General features: G+C 39.0%; 1 protein-coding gene, 1 long non-coding RNA gene and 1 other non-coding gene across 4 annotated transcripts in view; 2 read left to right on the top strand and 1 right to left on the bottom strand.

Annotated features, from left to right (window-relative positions):
• LOC141325733 (uncharacterized) overlaps nt 1-20696 on the bottom strand; it is a 779461-nt gene that overhangs the window by 670233 nt on the left and 88532 nt on the right. The gene's annotated exons all lie outside the window — the stretch shown is intronic.
• Nucleotides 8042-8182, top strand: LOC141327006 (U4 spliceosomal RNA). The gene has a single exon (XR_012354329.1). It is a non-coding gene; the product is annotated as a U4 spliceosomal RNA (small nuclear RNA).
• Nucleotides 13771-14725, top strand: LOC141325749 (uncharacterized). Of its 2 annotated transcripts, none has more exons than XR_012353839.1 (3): nt 13771-13966; nt 14446-14479; nt 14639-14725. It is a non-coding gene; the product is annotated as an uncharacterized lncRNA (long non-coding RNA). The 2 variants fall into 2 exon arrangements; XR_012353838.1 differs by having other exon boundaries at nt 13771-14328; nt 14639-14718.

Genomic DNA, 20696 nt, shown 5'->3' with positions numbered 1-20696 from the left:
AAGCACAGAGCACGGAGGGGAAATTGTTGCCGCTCCACTCCGCTCACATACTCTGGTCCCAAGTGAGAGGGTTTTTTCTGTTGCAGGGGACATTGTAAATGCCCAGAGATCCCAGCTTTTACCAGATAATGTTAATATGCCTATTTTACTTTAAAAAAAACATGTCTCTGTCTGAATAAGTGAGTGTGTGAGTGAATGAGGTGATTGTTCTCAAATACTCATTCAGCACATGGGCCAACTGCAATATAGGCTGCTATTTTTATTTTTTCATAGTTTTCAAGAATACTAAATTGAAACTTTAATTTTTTTTACATGGTTTAATAATTTGTTGTTATTAAAATTGAAGTTCCTGTTTCAAAGTGATAGATGGCTAATTGTGTGCCATTGATATGTTCAGTGTTCATGTAAACTGTTTAATAAGCACTTCTGGCACTTTTTTCGAGTCTCTTCATTAGTTTTGTTTTTCCTGTAAATGATTCAATAAATACCGTACCGTGACATTCATATCGAGGTATTACCGTACCGTGAAATTTTGATACCGTTACATCCCTAGTATTTACGAATGTTAACACACAACATCCCACAATAGCAAAAACAATATTCCAAACTTTAGATACAGTATAAAAACCTCTGCTTCTGCAATGATATCAGTTCAAAAACAATATCAATATATCTCAGCTGATAATACAGTTTTTCTCGATTGCTAAGACACATTTCTTGAAAGCTGCTCTCCTTTTCTCTAAACTGTGAACACAAAACCCAATTTTCAAGCTACATTCACAAAACCTCAGACTCTTCTTGCAAAACCAAACTTTCACCTCAAAACAGTTCAATCCATGCTCAAAACTGAACTAAGTTGTCAAATCGTGCCCCAAGTCAATCAAAATTAAAAACACTACTGAACAGACACTAAACACTACGTAGAAAAATAGAAAACACAATCCTCAGGACACAAAGCTGGAGAAATAAATATTTATTGTTCAGTGTAGGCTAAATGCATGTTGCAAAACAAAGAAAACCTGTGCATTTAGCACTTGTATAAAAAGAGAAAACAGAAATCTTGTGCATTTACACGTAGCACTTGTAAAAACAAACAGAAATCGGATGCATTTGCCACTTGCGTACAGTAAGCCCATGTAAAAAATAAAGTACAAAAATATACAAATAAGTGCATTACTCAGCCACAGTCATCTTGCGTGGTGTCTTTGTTTAACACTCCCGAATCATGTGCATGTGGATGCCTTCTTCGTCTTTTGTTTCAGCCGCCGAGGGTCTGTTTTCCACTGAGGCCCTGCATTAAAATCCCTATGAGACACAATCGAACGTTATTAGTAACCTCCGATTACGGCCGAATGTGGATTCTGCTCGGACGGCGGGGCACCGGTACATCCTTTGTAGCTTTAGCTTATTAGCCAAACGCTACAGCAGTTTGCCATTTCCCCTGAAATCATCCGTGATTTCCTTGAGAAAGGTGCCCCAAATTGGTGGAAAATCACATCTCAACCATACGGTGTCCAAAGCATTGAACCGCCTTCACGCGGCAAAACAGAACGTGTTGTTGGCCCGCACTGCTGGGTCAAACTGCCCTTCCCAAAAACAGATCGGGTCAAAACTGACAGAAGAAAACTCTAAGCCTGCTCTAAGCCTGTTAGTGCGAGTGATTCTAATCCCTAACACTAACCCTAACCCTTGCTTTTACACCGATTTTACGGCGGCAGCAAGCACCAGAGGCTGAGCAGGATCGTCTGTTTCCGCGGCCGTCTCCTCGTCCAATCGCGTCGCTCGCCGTCCATTGTGAGAATGGACGAGGCGCCAATCGCATCACTCGAGCTCCATTGTTGAGAGCCACTCACCGCGCTTAGTTTCATTCTAAGTCAGGTTCAAAAATCAGACGAACGGAATATAGGATAACTTTTCAATGTAAGTAATACATGTTTTCTACTTTCCTCCTCTCTGTTTACAATGACAAATCACAAACTTTTGACTCGCGAATTGCCCATAATGAAACAGTTTAAATGAAATCTTACTTTCTAAAGTCTATTTGCACTTTCTTAAGTTCGATTTAAATGGGGGAAAAAACGCGTTTCAGCAGTAAGTGCAGTCATCCCTTATGACAATCTACCTTGTTTTTACTATAGTGAAAGCGTAGTAACCATGTTGTGTTTTTGGCTGATCGATTACAACTGTATGAACACAGTCTTACTATAAATGAAAATCTGAATGAACAGCAACAACAAAAAACGTTGTGCTTGTGTTTGTCGTCATTTACCATGGCTTTACTATAGTGAAAGTGTAGTAATCATGTTTTCTTTTCATGACTTGCCTAAAATCTCACATATTAAACATAATTGTGCCTGTAATCGTACTTATTAAACTCAGTTTACTCGTTCTTTAAGTGTAAACACAGTCTTACTATAAATAATCAAGTAATTTACCATGCTTTTACTATAGTGAAAGTGTAGTAATCATGTTTTGTTTCCATCATTAACCTATAATCTCACATATAAAACACCATTTGCCTGTAGTTTTGCATAGTAAACACATCTATTCTATTTAAAGTTTGATTTGGATTTAAAAATGCACATTACTAACTATTATTTTCCTATTATATTTAGATGAGCACTAAGCCAAAGAGCCACAAGGCCATGGGTGTTGGCGAGTGGATGGCCAGGTTGAGGACTTTTGCCAGCTCTGGGGTTCGTCCGTCTGGAGGCAACAGAACAGCACCACGGCAGCAGAAGTGGTACAACCTCTGCCAGAAGGTAAAGTTGCCTGTATCTCATTGTAGAATATGAATGTGTACATTATTTGTCAAACATTTTTACACGTGACTGTGTTTAATGTTTTTGAAAGAAGTGTCTTTTGCTCATTCAGCCTGCATTTATTTGATCCAAAATCCAGAAAAAACAGCAATATAATTTGTACTGCATATTTGTATTTATTTTTTAATGAAAACTGTGATACGTTTTGCAGAATTCATTGATGAATAAAAAGTTAAAAACAACAGAATTAATTTCTTTAAAAAAATTTTTTTGAACAGTACTATATATCGTTACAGAAGATTTTATATTTGATTTCTAATGCTGTTCTTAATATAACTTTTTACTGATTTCTAAAATGATTGCTAAATTTATTCAGCGTTGATGACAAAAAAAATTTAATTTAAAGTACATGTAACTGTAAATTTAAACTGTATTAACATTTTATAATATTATTAATGTTTTTTATATTTTCTATTTAATAAATGCAGGACTGATGAACATAAGACACATCTTTCAAAAACATTAAAAATAGTAATGTGTCCAAACTTTTGACTGATCCTGTATTTGTGTGTTTTCTTTTATTATTATTTTTTTCATAGGAGAACTGCTTGGTGTTGACTACCTCCTGCGTCAGACTGGACATCCCCTGGTAGTGGACCCTGACTCAGAAGAGACAGAGAACATGCTGGAGGATGTGGATGAAGGTGAGAATGAAGAAGACGAGGGCTTCAGGGTGGACCAAACATTTGACATTACTGAGTCGAGTCTTACTGATGACCCAAGCTTCTCTCTGTCCTCCACTCAGCCTGATGCCTCCTCCACGCCAGGTGCCTCAGCATCTCCTGACAAGTCTGTGGTATGTAAATGTCTCGTTTAATGTATGTATGTAATTATGTTTTATGTAATACTGTAAAATTTCTAGGGAAAACATAATAATTTGTGCTGACCTGTAGCTTTTTGTCTGAAGTTGACAAAAAAAAAAAAACATCTAGAAAAATATATATATTTATTTTTTTTGTTTTTTTTTTGTCCCACTTCACTGTACTCATAATGTTGTTGATTTCATTTTTTTCTTTTTGTTGTATTTTTCTCACAGGCTTTGGATAGTGCTGGTGTGCTGGACAAAGTGGACAGCCTTGCAGAGTATCTTGTGGAGCTCAGGAATCAGCCATCTCTGGCTCTCACCAACTATCAGGTCAGTTTCTCTTCTTGACCTGTCATATGTTAACACTACCACTTGTTTTGTTTTCTCATTTGCCTTGTATTATATGTTCTCTCTGCTTAGGTGAGCAATATAGTTGGCAGAACCTGCTGGATTTCGGGGTGGAGAGCGTGAAGAGGCAGACATTCACCACCGCTGCCCCACGTGCCCAGTGGCCAGATTGTTGTCGCCTGATAGAGATCATTTCAAGCTCTGTGCCATCCATAAGAGTCCAAAAAAGAAAGGGGATAAAGTTTTATTTATGTGTATTGTTTTCTGCTTTCTGTTCTTTTGCACTTGCAATGAATGCACTAGTGCCATGTAGAAAGTATTGTTAAGAGGTATTATTCTGTTTTCTGCACATGCAACATAAGGCCGCGTTCACACTTGGCGTCTTTTTTGACAAGAAAAAGTTGACTAGGGCGTTTTTTTAGTAAAAAAAAAAGCTGGCAGCGTTCTGTTACAAAAAGCAGCCGAGTGCGTCTTTAGTTGCTATAACAACAGCTGCAACAGTAGCGTAGTGCTGTGTGGTGAAGGAATGTCGAGAAAGAGCCTCTTTGTGATGTATATTATGATAGAGTTGTTTACTCCTTGTGCTCCGAAACTAGTACGATAAGTTTATTTACCGGCAACTTCTCCAGTTTTTTTTTCTTGTTGTTTTTGTTGTTATGGAAACGATAGGTCCCGCTACTCGCTTGTCATTGGTCAGCTGTCAAAAAAGCGCTTGACGTAGGGCGTTTTCTTCAAAAAAGTTCAACTTTTTTCAACTTAAAAAGAAGCTCTGAGCTGCAGAAAAAGACGCCGGCGGTGGCGTTTAAAAAAGCGCTCAGGGCTTTTTTGAAAAGACGGTTTACTCCATAGGATTAGAATGTAAAACAGACGCTGGCAGTTTGGAAAAGGACGCCAAGTGTGAACACGGCCTAACTATAAGAATAAAAATGTAAAAAAAAAAAAAGAATAATGAATAATTGGCTATGACTGATTGAAAAATAAGAGTTTGGTCATGATCAAATAACTCTTTTTGTTTGTCATTGTTACAGTATCATTAAACAGTTATACGCCTTTTAAAAATGTTGATACAATTTGGGATGATTTAATAAATAAATGTAAAATTTTTTGTACCATAAGTTTTAGAACACAACTACAGCCGAAATATATTTAAAGTAAACTTTGAATAAAATATCAATAATCAGTAATATAAATTTAATAAAATATTACTTTGTCATTTCAAAAATGATTTCATTCATTTGGACATCATTTATGTGATAATTACTGATAAATAAAACATTCAGTAAACACTTCAATGTATGGCAACACTGTAATATGACCTGGGAAGCTTGTGATCATCCTTACTCCCATATAAATGTACAGGAAAATAGAGAAAACATTTTTTTTTCAGATAATTTATTGTAAATATAAACTCCAAAAACATTGCTTTAAAGGACAAAGAGATAAAATTCCCTTTCACTTCTTTTCTCCTCATTTTTGCTGATCCACCATCTGCTCTTGGTACGGACTGGATCCGGGGGACTGCACTGACCATCACAGTGTCAGATTGGAGAGGATCTGGTTTTCACAGTCTTGCGTCGATGGCCGTCTAGGTGAAGAGGTCTTCACTGATGATCTGTCTCTGTGGCTCATCCAGCTTGCTACCACCTTGTCGGTTCACATCCACGTAGGTGCACCAAAAGGTCACGACCGTCACTGGTTTTCTATTGCAGAGGTAATGTTGTAGCTTGTGTGGTGGGATCATTGCTGGTTGAAAACTTTCCCCCCGATATCCCATTGGGATGATTTGAAATAAAGTCAGCTTTGACAGTTTTTGTCGTTCTCTCTGGACGCTTCTTGAAAAAGATACTTCTGCTTCGTTTTGTTGGAGTGGCTGGTTGTTGGTCCTCGTCAAAGAGGTGTCTACAGATCATAGCGTGCCGGAGCCAGAAGATTTGTTGTTTTGTCAATATGTACTCAAGACTTCGCTGCAGGTATCATTAAAGTACAGCACAATTACAGCTCACCGCTACCCATCGTAAACAGGTTGGGCCTGTCTGTTCTGGTGGGCTCTCAGTGGTGCTAAATCATCAAATGAAGAGGATGGGATTCAAACCCACACAAACCAAGGTGTGCCGAGCACAACGGATTAGCCTTGCATCGCCTTAACCACTCGACCACCTCGTCACTTTCCGTGGTCCTTTTATTTAACACTCCCGATTCAGACCATCAGCTCATTAGTAGAGCACTCAGTGAACTGAACTGAGTGTGTCAGATAAGGAGGACACTCAAAAAGTGCAGAGTGGGGTCCCCAGGACTACTGCTAAAGGAGCCGAACGACGAGGATGGGATTCGAACCCACGCGTGCAGAGCACAATGGATTAGCAGTCCATCGCCTTAACCCAGGGCCGCTGCTGGCCAAATGGGTGCCCTAAGCAGAAATTTACCCAAATATTACAGAAGTAAAAATAAAATAATAAAAAAACACCTACTATAGGGGCCAAAACAGAACTTTATTCAAATAAAAGTAAATGGTAAATACATAAATAAATTGTATCATTTATAAATTACAATTGCAGCTCTACAGCAAAAAATACAAACTAAAATTACACTTTAAATAAAACATTTAAAAATGTGAAATCTTAATAAAATAAACAATAATAAACTGAAATAAAATCAACACTGTCATCTGCTGGAGCTTTCCAAAGTTCAAAATTTACAAAGGCACACTTCTGCTTTTTCTTAAGGCAAGGTCGTAAATGAGCTGTTCATATGATAAAGCCTTTGCTATTTGACAATAAAGCAGACAAGGGTTATGATGTCCACATATTTTTGTTGAGGAAATGATAGGAAAGATTATGTGGATATTTTAATTAAATGTTTGGTCAATATTAAACAAGGAATTCGATCATCATGTAAGTGTATAACAACTGCATTTACCAGGCCTTTGGTGCCCTTTTCAGGCATTTCTATTAAAATTGTAATGTAAACTGTTATTATATTATGTATTTTAACACTGTTATTTAATTACACTATATGGTCATTATTAATCAGTAATCATAATTACCATAATTGTTTTAATATAATGCATTTTAAGTCATTTTGTTTACTTAGATCTGCCTGTATTCATATTAAGAAAGATGCGTTAGTCGTGAAATTATTACCGACATTAAAACACATTATTAACGTCGACAGAATAATATAAAGTTTCTCAGGATTATGAAAGTACCTGAAAGTGATGCAGGGGCTTCTTCTTGGGCTTTTTTTTTTTCTTTCGTTACTCGGCGCCGGACTGTTGATGTCTCTTTCCAGGACCAGGCATATTTTCATCAATTATTATCATCATTTTTGGCCAAATAGGCAGCCGTAAACAGAGGTGAGGGCGCGTCACCGCGCAGATGCTGCATGTCACCACGTGTGCTTACTAGACTAGTATGCGTTCACCGTAAAATGCAATATATCAATTTATATTTTTATATTTTGGTTTATTTGTGTATGTATATTATTAATATTAATTTATTATTATAATATACAAAAAACGATTTTTTTTGAGCAGCTGGGATGGTGCCCCCCGGGAGTTGGTGCGTACTCTGCGTATAGGGAGCGGCGGTACTGCCTTAACCACTCGGCCACCTCGTCATTTTACGTGGCATTTTTTATTTAGCACTCCTGATTCAGATCATCAGTTCATTAGTAGAGAACTCTAAGAACTGAACTGAGTGTGTTAGATAAGGAGGACACACAAAAAGTTTAGCATGGGGTCCCCAGGACCTGGATTAAAGTCCAGTGCTAAAGGAACCGAACAACAAGATTGGGATTCCAACCATTGCACAGAGCACAACGGATTAGCAGTCCATCGCCTTAACCACTCGGCCACCCCGTCCCCTTGCTGACCGAGATAGGCCATGCTGCGGACCTTTTCAGCTGCTGTTTTGAGCACAGAGGGAACAGTGAATTAGCCGTCTTTTACACACCTCTAATCTGTTCCGTGGAAACACGGTGCAGCAACCCGTGCCATGTTTAAAGCTTGCTACCACCTTGTCGGTTCACATCCACGTAGGTGCACCAAAAGGTCATGACCGTCGCTGGAATTCTTTTGCAGAGGCAATATTGTAGCCTATGAGGTTTATCCGAGGCGCGATCATTGCTGGTTGAAAACTTTACCCAATACCCCGCCAGAATGACTTGAAATACAGTTAGCTTTGGCAATTTTTGCTAGCCTCTCTAGAGGCATTTTAATAAAACTTTAATTGAACTCAACCACAGCATAACCTAAATAAAGGGAAAAGTCTTAACATATATAATAAACATATAACAAAACACTTTTGTCTTAGGTGCAGATTGGCATTGAGAAATATGAGATGCCTCAGCTTTGATGGGCTGATGCGATTTCTCCTCTCTGTAATTATTTGTCCTGTTTTTGAGAAGACTCTCTGAGGGCACCAATGTTGCAACAATGCATGTCTTCCTACCATTACCTTAACCAGGCATCTGCACTGAGCTTTGCAGTCTCCAACATCATTGAAATGCAGCCAGATGCTGCTGCTTTTTCGTTTTTCACTAATTTTTTTCACTTTCTCCCAATGTACTCGCATTTAATGCCGTCTCTCCCGCTTCTCTCTGTCGCTCTGTGTACCTGGCCTGTTCCACTACACTCGCTATCTTTAAACACGCACCCCCTTTCCTTCTTTCTCATAATGGTATGATCCCGGCCCTACTTACGGCGGAAGATTCGGCTCTCCCCGACGGGAGTCGGTTCTTCTCATTCGCTACAAAGAATCGGCTCTTAGAGCCGACTCGTTCGCGAACGACACATCACTAGTTAAAATACGGGAGATTTACGGGAAAATACTATTACGTGAGGATGGCAGGAACGCAGGGTAAAATACGGGACTTTCCCGGCCAAAACGGTATACTTGACAGGTATGCATATAAAACGATCATGTTCATTCATAACTTTGCGTGCAAATCAACCTTTGATGATATAATAGTAAACAAAAGCAGACAGCGTAAAGTTTAATGACGACCAACGGAGCGAAGCGGGCGTTTTCGCTCAACAACTAATTGGATATCATTATTAAAGGCACCAAAAACGTAAGCTATAAGGTAATAAATATAAAAAAAGTAGCTTACCTTTGATAGATGTGCTGAATAAACTGAACGAGGCAGATCTTCACTGAATGTATTTCACGCTCCGAGTCAGTATGAAAATGGCGACTTCAAACTTCCCGGGGAGGCGAAACACGGAAGAGCGCCACTAGAGCGTCAGTGGACAAAAGAATATTGCATCCGTAGTGGTTTAGCACTACCATTGAGAATGAATGGGAAACGGTTTAGGGCCGTTTAGCTAAACTATCCACAGACCGGGGTTCGATTCCCCGACGGGGAGACCCAGCTCTTTGCTGCTGCTGAACCACTCATCCAAAAGTTTTTGGTGCTGACAGAGGTCACAGAAGGAGTTCTGCTTCAACGTCAGCCAGAGCCAAAACAAATGCGTTGGCCGGGAATCGAACCCAGGTCAACTGCTTGGAAGGCAGCTATGCTCACCACTATACCACCAACGCAACCACCCACCTCCAGCTTTTAGCCATCTGAAAAGAATGCTTGAAATGCACAATAGGGCAAAAGGAGCTGAAGCCATCTTTGTTTCTATCCCGTCATGTACGAGAGAGTGCTGTCTTTCCATGCGGGCTAAAGAAATCTGGAGCTGCGATGCAGAAAGCGCAAAGGCCGCAAGTACAGAACGTGATGAGGCGCGCTTCGTTCCACTGTCCATTGACTGGTGGCCAGTTTCACTCTTGACACTCCAATACAGCTCAGTTGTAAGCAGGAACCCCAAAAACAAAGATCACCCGCAAAGGCTCCTCTCCACGGAAACCTTTACTAAAAGGCAAATGATTAAAACTGCTCATTATGAACTTCTTGCACCATTTACTTCTCTGTCCAGGCTGAATAAATGTTAGCAAACTGTTGTGAAAGGAGTCCATTCTTTCAATGTCACTGTTCCAAACTTGCCAGGAGGAGCCTATCTGTCTCTGGCCTAATAGTCTGTGGCCTTCATCCTGTAGTGCCACAAACTGTAAGCAGACAGAGAATGCACATTTTCTGCTGTTGTGCAGTTGGCCCGGATAGCTCAGTTGGTAGAGCATCAGAGTTTTAATCTGAGGGTCCAGGGTTCAAGCCCCTGTGCGGGTGACAAGCTGTCAGTTTGCTGAGGCCTCCCCTCATGAACTGAATTAAAATGTCTAACTCTTGAGAGGTACCTTAAATTTGAGGTCGCCCCTGAGCCAATGGATCCAGTGAACCTGTATGTTGGGGCACTGCTGAGCAGTATGCTTCGAATATGCCTACTTACCTACTATATAGTAGGAAAAAAAGAGTACGTGAAGAAAGAAGTACGTTCGAAACCTCAGTTTTCATAAAAGAGTAGGCGAGAAATCCCCGGATGTCCTACTGCTTCAGCCCAGATTCTGAAGTGTTCATCTGATGCACACTTTTCAATCCCAGCAGGCCACAGGAGGCCAAAACGTCTTCATCGAACGTGATTGGGAACCGCAACGAGAGTGTTTACAAATGTGAGTATACAAACCAAAACACGGTTCCCTGTCTTAAAATTGTATTTGTTGAGCTACTGTATCGTAAACTGCTGATTTGCATAAGGTGTCAATACGTGTAACGTTAAAGTATATTTGTGATTCCGCTGTAAAACACGTTTTATTACGTATAGCGACCATAGCATCTTAAAGATGATTACTAAATGTTTAACAACTGACAGGAACATGTTCTGAGAGAATTAAATGAGCACAGCACAACACCAAACAGACATCTAAACGAGTGATGGACGTTGTGTGAGTTTATGTAGAATTCTCTGTTGTCAACACTGCTTTAGATTAATGTAATGTAAATAAACATATAGTTAGTAAACAAGTAAACATGAGTTATCTATTTCATTTGTCTAATAGTACTGTTGATAAATTCAGGAACATTTGTATTGGATACAAAGCCAATTAACACAACAGCTACCTCATAAATGTAGTTTTGAGCACATGAATCAGAGGGAACTGAAACTTGTGTGGATGTTACAGGGACAGATGAGACAAGTATGCTTGTCCTGTGAAGAGTGACTGATGAAGCAGTGCTGCCAGATATTTTGCGGTGGAGCAGGACCTGAAAGGAAAGGTGACAGCAGCATTTGTGGGGGAAAAAGTTAAATCTGTAACTTAATATAAAGTTTGGTAATTTTGTTACTTCTAATACAGAGATCTAATGAAATTGTGCTGTTAAAATGACAACTTTTGTATTGTATTTGTGCATCTTTGTATGATCTGAAATGTCTGCTGCAGACTGGTGTGTGCATCGAGAAAAGAGAAATCCACAGCAGCATCCTGGAAATGGTCAAGTGCCATCGATGAGACCCTCCATCACTCCACCTGCTCTTTGTCTCATCTGGACCAGATGTTGCTGTGGTCTCTTCATCCTCAGAGACCAAAGAGACAGAGAGAGCATCTAGAGAAAGACTAAAATACCAATATGTCTGAATAAAGCTTTGTTCCATGTGTCTTTATTTATGTTCATGGTTACTTTATTATTTTACTCATATATCCATGTTGTTGTCAGTAAATAAAATATAAGTTTCATTAACATATGCATTAATTAATTACTTGATTAAAAAAACATGCTTGTTTTACTAAAAAATATAATTAATTATAGGTCAGCATTTATCATTATTATTGATCAGTGCATTCTGAGGTAATCTTAATTTCTAAATAGTAATACTTGCATTTTTTGAGTGTAAAATCTTTAAAAAACACCTCCAAACACAAGATCTTCAAGCAGCTGATCCACGTCTCCTTTGTGCAGATATTGCAAACATGGAGGAAGATGTACTAGGTAGGGTTGTTGTGTTACTGATGCTATGAGGTGTTTGAGCACCTGTTGTGCTTATTTTCATTTTATTACTAATACTACCTAACTTACAATTACAGGCTCAGGGAAAGATGGTATTTATCTTAAACAATGAACAATCATAATGAGAAAAACTAAAAACATAACTATTAGGCTTGCTTACATCATAGTATGCAATTATATACACTGGGAAATATGATTAAATATCTCTGAATAATCAAAATATTCACATCATCATTAATCAAAAATTGAATTTGTTTTTGTTATTGATAAGCCTCAGGGATGAAAAGAGAAATTCAACAAGAATTTAAGCTAGCTTTGCGTGTGGATAAACAATTTTGAATACAAAACAAAATAAATAACTTATTTAAAAAATAAAGAATTTGGGTTTTCCTGACAAAAATTATTTCTTTAAGAATTAAAAAATACAAAAACCTAAATGAACCCAAAACGTATCTGTTATACTACAATCACAATAAAAGAACAGCTGTTTCTTCAACATGACCACAAAATGGACAAATTTCATCAATATCAAAATATTTATAGAAAGATGAATTAAACCTGTCGCTATATGTTCAGTTGTTGCACTTGTTATAACGTCGTTGGTCACATGATAACGTCAACATGGCGGAAGACGTGCAGATCACATCCATACTCAAAGAGATTTGGCTGTAGAGTACGTACTCTTTTAGCGCTCGTTAAGTAAGTACTTATTGAAATTAAGTACCTACTCATTGAGTATGCGGTTTCGAACGCACCCACTGTGAATGAATTGGACTTTTATTTTGCTCTGGTGGTGTGACGTCATTAAGATGAGCCGCTCTCCTCATCTGTTGTGATTCACCTGAAGAAAGGTTCGTGGTTTTAAAGCTTTTAAATCAATGAATTAAAGCGTTTTTTACAAGTTACGTAAAATAAATGCATCATTCTTAAATATAACATTGTAATGCTTTATTTAGTGTTAGTTAAAGCGTTAGCCTTTAGTAACAGAGAAGGTGCGTCTCAGTTCTCTCTCTATATCATGAATCAATCGTGTGATGATAGAATCTGGCTGCGTCCGAAATCGCCTACTTCTCTACTATTTAGTAGGGAAAAGCAGTAGGCGAGCAAATAAGTATGTCCGAATCCTAAGTATTTATAAAAGAGTAGGCGAGAATTAGTAGGCGAATGCACTACTTCTCGCGAGATTCGGGTGTACGTCTACTTAAAGTGCGTCCGAATATGCCTACTTTAGTGATGTGACGTTTGACACCGAAGCTTCGAAGCTTGTATCAAAAAAACGAAACATCTCACAGTGAAGCACTGTACCGGAGCTTGATTCGTTTTGTCCATAACCACGTGACCTGTGACGTCCGAAGCTTCGTTTTCGCACACAACCACGTGACTGCTTCATATTCTGATTCAAATAACGCGAACCCCTTTTGCAAGTATCAAGTGTCATTCACTTTTTGTTAAGAATAAATCATAATACGAATAAATATGTACATGTGTAGTTTTGTGCATATTCATTTTGTAGTTATCCTTGCTTCACAAGCACTTCTAATTAACACTAATATTAGTCAAAATTATTCTTAATTTACTTTGAACATATATGCCTACATGAACCATGCTTATACTTGTATAATTTTATTAAAACGTTTATTTACAGATCAATTCGAGTAAAATTACTGTAAAATTTCTGACATAGCACAAATTGATGTGTTTAATGAAACTGTCCAAAATCGCTTTAAGATCTGGGACGCGAAAGCAGCTTTTCCCACCTTTGTCCACAAGATGTCATTAGTGTGCAACATGTTGAAAAGCTTCGAGTAACGAACCTTTTTACGATACAGTTGAGGGGAAAGCCTCGGTGCTTCGAAAAGCTTCATTTTCCCATCACTAGCCTACTTAACTACTATATAGTAGGGAAAAAAGAGTACGTGAAGAAAGAAGTACGTCCGAAACCTCAGTATTCACAAAAGAGTAGGCGAGAAATCCCCGGATGTCCTACTGCTTCAGCCCAGATCCTGAAGTCTTCATCGATGGATACTTTTCAATCCCAGGAGTCCACAGGAGGCCAAAACGTCATCATCGAACGTGATTGAGAACCACGGCGAGGGTGTTTACAAATGTGAGTATTACAACCAAAACACGGTTCCCTGTCTTAAAAATCATATTTGTTGAGCTACTTTATCGTAAACTGTTGATTTGCATAAGGTGCCAAGATGTTATACAGTATGCTATAGTTAGTATATTTGTGATTTCGCTGTTAAAACATGTTTTATGACGTATAGCGAACATTAAGCTTCAGGTAGCACACGCACGTCTTTAAAAGCGGATTTACATAAAACATATACATTTTAAAGACGTTTAATAAATGTCTATTTAACAAATGACAGGAAAATGTTCTAGACTAGAGCAACACAAAACACAAAACATCTGAGTGAGTGATGGACGTTATGTGAGAATTCACTGTCACTGCTTTACATTAATGTAAGTAATGTAAATAAACACATATACATATAGTAGGCCTAACTGAACTTCAAATTCATTTCAAATAGAGCTATAACAGAACTTTTCTGATTCTTGATTTATGTGCCTTTGTTGCAGATGTTTTGTGGTGGAGCAGGACCTGAAAGGAAAGGTGACTGCAGCATTTTTGGGGAAAAGTAAAATCCGAAACTTAATATAAAGATCGATCATTTTGTAACTTCCAATACAGAGATCTAATGACACTGTGCTGTTAAAATGACAGTTTTTGTATTATATTTGTGCATCTTTGTATGATCTGAAATGTCTGCAGACTGGTGTGTGCAGTGACAAAGGAGAAATCCACAGCAGCATCCTGGAAATGAGACCCTCCATCACTCCACCTGCCCTTTGTTTCATCTGGACCAGAAGTTGCTGCGGTCTCTTCATCAAAAAGACTAGAAGACCAATATGTTTAATAAAGCTTTGTTCCATGTGTATTTATTTATGTTCATGGTTACTTTTATTATTTTACTAATTTATTCATGTTTCCTGATGTTGTCAGTAAATAAAATATAACATTTTCATAAGCCTATGCATTTATTCATTACTTCATTGAAAAAAACAACAACATTATGCTTGTTTAACTAAAAATATCATGAATTATTAGTCAGCATTTATCATTATTATTGTTGGTAAGTGTTGGAGTGGGCTAGCAATGCATTCTAAAGTTATTTTAATTTCTAAATAGTAATACTTAAATTTTTCGAGTGTAAAATCAACAGTCTTCTCCAAAGGTAAGATCTTTGAGCAACTGATCGACGTCTCTTTTGTGCAGATGTTGTAAACATGGAGGAGAGCGTACTGGGTAGGGTTGTCATGTTACTGATGCCATGAGGTGTCGCTGTCGCTCCAATTTTTGTATTATTATTACTTCAGAATTTATAATTCCATACAAACTCAGGGAAAGACTTAAGTATCTTTAACAAAGAACAATCATGACAGAAAACATAACTATAAAAGGTTTGCGTACATAGTACAAGATTAGATACAGAAAAAAAATATTAAATATATTTGAATATTCATAAAATCGCAATGAATTAAAAATTGCCTTTGTTTTTGTTATTTATTTATTATTATTTTAAGTTTCAGGGATGAAAGGACAGAAATTCAGCAAGAAAAAGGAAAACAAATCAGATCTAAGCTAGTTTTGCACAATGTTGCCCATTAACATATTCAAGACAACAAATTTGGGGGTTTTAGTCATTTTAGTATTGTTAAAAATATAAAAACTTCAATCAATCCAAAATAAGCAAATTTCATCAACATCAAAATGTTTACAGATAGATGAATTAAATCCGTCGCTCATATCATTTCATGTTGCGCTTGTTATAACGTCATAGGTCACGTGATAACGTCAACATGGCGGAACACATCCATACTCAACGAGATTTGGCTGTTGAGTAGGTACTCTTTTAGCGCTCGTTAAGTAAGTACTTATTGAAATTAAGTACCTACTCATTGAGTAGGCGATTTCGGACGCAGCCACACACACGTTCACAGTCACCTGATTACTGATTACTCACCTGTATCCAATCATCTCCCCTATATATACCCGGACTGGTTCATTCCTCGTTGTCTGATCTACAGATCACACCCCTGCATTCGCTCTTCCCGTGGACTCTATGTTTACCTGGTTCTCCTGTTGGATTTACTTACATGAACGCTGGACATTTCAGATAAGAACAATCTCTTCAATACCTGCTTCATTATACTTACCAAACCTGTTAATAAACTTACCTTTTATATTTTATACTCACCTCCCTGTGTGCTGTGACATCCGGTGCGTGAATAAGAACGTGGTATTTTTCCATCATCGAAACTAATTACATCAGAAACAAAGATTTAGTGTATAGAAGTGTAACTGACTTGACTGAAATGTACTTTCATGTTTTTGTATTCATTTTATTTCTTAGTTATGAAAAGTATAAAAGTAAAGATAGCCTACCTAGGTGTCACGTATCTGGTCTTCCCTGTCATCATGAACTCTTGCACCACACTTCATGGACTTCATTCCCCACAAGCCACTGCACCAATCACTGCATTCACCTGGCCCTTGTTTCTCACTGCTCTGATTAGTTCTCACAGCTGCACCTCATCACACTGACTGCATTTAAGCCACTCACACACACAGCCACCTTGCGAAGTCTTATTGTTCCTATGGTCATAATTCTAAGCGTGTTTCTCTGTGTTGGATTATCTGTGTATGACTCTGGACTGTGTACCCCGTTGATGATTCCTGCTTCCTGCCATTGCGACCATTGCATGTCTATCGAACTGTTTCCCGGATTACCTACATTGTTCCTGTTTTCTGGTGATTATTCTTGCCTGTCGACACTTCTCAATAAAGCCTTGCAAATGGACCCGCACGTCTCTGACTCCTCCCTGTGACACTAGGTATTATAAATAATTTATTAAAAAATATATATTTAAATTAGTTTATAGTATTTTAACATGATTATGCTCGGATTACCTGTTGATTAGGTTCCTCTCCTTTAAGTGTCATGTGTTTGTGGAGGATGGTCTGTCAGTCTCCCCTCCCAATTAAAAAAAATAAAAATATAATAATAATAATAATAACAAAATAAGCATCATCTACATGTAGTAGATGTAGTATTTTGATTATTTATGTATTTTGTCATGTTTATGTATTTATTTGATTACTTAAAGAGATATTAATGGGTTAATAAGCTAGGCATTAATACAAAGGTAATTTCTTGTAAAATTATATTCAAAATAAATTAAAAACCCACCTACTGTTTGTTACATGTCTCCTTGTGTTTCTGGTCTTTGTCATTGTTCTGATTTGGTTTCTCCCTTTGTCTCCTCCTGTTGTTCTGCTGTAGTTGGTTTCTTCCTGATTATTGTGTACACCTGTCCTTGTCATCAGTCACCCTTTATAAGTCGTTTGTCCCCCAGTTTCATTGTGTCGTCTTGAAGTTATGTTATTTGAGTTTACCTGGATTCCCTATTCTTTATAAATAAACACGTTTGTGGATTTACGTCTGACTCTTCAAGTTTTCACTCTGGCTCCGTGTCAACCCACAAATCTAACAGAAGACGACGCCAAAACATGACGGCTGAAGAAAGACTGTGGAGTTTACGGCAGGGTGGTCAGGAGTTGGAACAGTATGTGGTGGATTTCATTGAGCTATACCATCAGGTGAGCTGGCCCGACGCCTCTATCGGCATCGTGTTTTGTTTTGGGGCTGGACAAAGATACTATCCATTGTGATCTCTCTGTTTAAACTGCTCTAATTTCGAGATAGAATAAATAGAGAATGCTAGTCAGATGCATCGTCCAGCCCCCTCAGAAGCACGGCACATCGCACCAGCTCACCCGAAGCCAAGAACCGCCATATACCGCTCCAACAGCTCAGACTGCCTGCCATGTCCCGAACGCCCTAAATTCCCAATCATTTCCCAAAGCTCCATAGTCTCCCTCAGTCCAGTACCACAAACCGCTGCCCAGCACTCAGCACAACAGGCTGCAATGCCAGAGTCTGCCCGCAAGATGGCTGCAACGCCAGAGTCTGCACGCATCATGGCCGCCCTCACAGCTGCTGTTCCTGCACAGTCAAGTCAAGTCACAGCTGATGTTGTCCCTGCTAAGTCAAGTCACATGGCAGCTGAGGTTCACGTGACAGGTCAAGACACAGCTTCACTTCCTGAGTCAAGTCAAGACACAGCCTCACTTCCTGAGTCAAGTCAAGTCAAGACACAGCCTCACTTCCTGAGTCAAGTCAAGTCAAGACGCAGCCTCACTTTCTGAGTCAAGTCAAGACGCAGCCTCACTTTCTGAGTCAAGTCAAGACACAGCCTCACTTTCTGAGTCAAGTCAAGACACAGCCTCACTTTCTGAGTCAAGTCAAGACACAGTTTCGCATTCTGAGTCAAGCCAGGCCACAGCTTTGCATTCTGAGTCAAGCAAAGACGCAGCTTCGCATCCTGAGTCAAGCAAAGACACAGCAGCACCTCCTGAGTCAAGTCAAGTCACAGCTGTTCCAGCAAGCTGTTTCTTCAAAGCCAAAACAGGTCAAAGATGTTCCCTCAGAGTCAAGTCAAGTCACAGCAGTATTTTCAACATTGGGTCAAGTCACAGCAGTTTCTCCAACTTCAAGTCAAGTCACAGCTATTTCTACCTCAAGTCAAGTCACAGCAGTATCTTCAACTTCAAGTCAAGTCACAGCTGATGTTGTCCCTGCTAAGTCAAGTCACATGGCAGCTGAGGTTCACGTGACAGGTCAAGACACAGCTTCACTTCCTGAGTCAAGTCAAGACACAGCCTCACTTCCTGAGTCAAGTCAAGACACAGCCTCACTTCCTGAGTCAAGTCAAGTCAAGACAAGACGCAGCCTCACTTTCTGAGTCAAGACAAGACACAGCCTCACTTTCTGAGTCAAGTCAAGACACAGCCTCACTTTCTGAGTCAAGTCAAGACACAGTTTCGCATCCTGAGTCAAGCCAGGCCACAGCTTTGCATTCTGAGTCAAGCAAAGACGCAGCTTCGCATCCTGAGTCAAGCAAAGACACAGCAGCACCTCCTGAGTCAAGTCAAGTCGCAGCTGTTCCAGCAAGGTTAAGTCTAGTCACAGCTGTTTCTTCAAAGCCAAATCAAGTCAAAGATGTTCCCTCAGAGTCAAGTCAAGTCACAGCAGTATTTTCAACATTGGGTCAAGTCACAGCAGTTTCTTCAACTTCAAGTCAAGTCACAGCTATTTCTACCTCAAGTCAAGTCACAGCAGTATTTTCAACTTCAAGTCAAGTCACAGCTGTTTCAACGTCAAGTCACAGCGGTTCCTTCAAAGCCAAATCAAGTCAAAGATGTTCCCTCGGAGTCAAGTCAAGTCACAGCTGTTTCTTCATCAAGTCAAATTACAGTTGTTCCCTCAAGGTCAAGTCACAGCTGTTCCTGTACAGTACAATCACGTCACAGATGTTGTTCCTGCTAAGTCAAGTCACATTGCAACTGAAATTCATGCGACGGGCTAAGTCGCTGTTCCTTCAGAACCAAGTCAAGTCACAGCAGCACTTCCTGAGTCAAGACAAGACACAGCTGAACATCCAGAATCAAGTCAAGGTTCCAAGACAAGTCAAGTTACAGCTGTGTTTCCTGAATCAAGTCAAGGTTCCGAGTCAAGCCAAGTCTGGGCTGTCGTTCCTGAGTTCCCGGCCGAGACGGCCTCTGTTCCTGAGTTCCCGGCTCAAATGGCCGGCAAGCCTAAATCCCTGACCAAGATTACCGCCGTTCCTGAATCCCCGGCCAAGATGGCCACCAAGCCTGAATCTCCAGCCAAGAAAACGCTCTTGAGTGTACTTATACCTGTCTTGTTATACCATAAAAAATGGCTGTATCCTACAATTGTATTTAAATACATGAGAGATATGCTACCCAAAGTCTTGTATTTGCCTGACCTAATATTGCAGCACTTGTTAGAATGTCAGAAGCTCCTGGTCTGCATAAATTAAAGTTATTTGCACCAGTAAATTTAAACAGTTAGTCTGGAGCCATTGGAAAATTATGAACAACCAGCACTTCATAATTAATAATACTGCTATGTAGACTACATCATGATGAGTATCTTTTCTAATATTTATTAGTTTATTATAGTGTAAACTGAAATATTATACTGTGTTTTACAGAGAAGACATAAGACACATCTGGAGGAATACTGTCAACTGACTTCAACAGCCTGCAAGAGGCCATCAGAAGGTGGAACAGGCTTCAAGGCGAAGCAACTGAAGCTGCTGGAGACCAAGCAGGTGTCTCAGAAGACGGTTGATCGGGCTATCCTCCGCTTCATCATTCAAGGTCTCCAGTCCTTCTCCCTGGTTGAGAAACCATCCTTCCAAGACCTTATTGTAGAATTACAACCAAGTAGTGCTGTCATGTCACGCACAACTGTGCGGCGCAAGATTGATTCAGCTACATCTAAAATGAAAGTTCAGCTGCCTTATGCCTTATTCTCTTTATGTCATAATTTTCTTTACCAATAAAGCCATTTCAAGGAACAAAGATGAATAATCATCTCAATCACAATGCAAATTCAAAGCATTTGGAGGCTTTGTAAAGAGTCTATTTCCTCATTGATGTCACAGTTCTTCCAAAACTTTTAATTATTTAGTTCTTAAATCACAGATTATGACGGCGTGAATACATCTTTTAACGACTGCCACCAGAAAACAATACATAGAAAAATAAACCATACTGACAATACTTTTTTTAAGAATCAAAATATAAATCTTACATTATTTACTCACCTAATTTGCTGCTGCTGCATCACTCACTCAGTTTGGAAAGTTAGTGAGAGATAGAAAAGTTGCAACTAACG

Source organism: Garra rufa, chromosome 2 (assembly GCF_049309525.1).
Source record: "Garra rufa chromosome 2, GarRuf1.0, whole genome shotgun sequence".
Classification (NCBI taxonomy): domain Eukaryota; kingdom Metazoa; phylum Chordata; class Actinopteri; order Cypriniformes; family Cyprinidae; genus Garra; species Garra rufa.
This window is presented reverse-complemented; position numbering and strand designations above follow the sequence as displayed.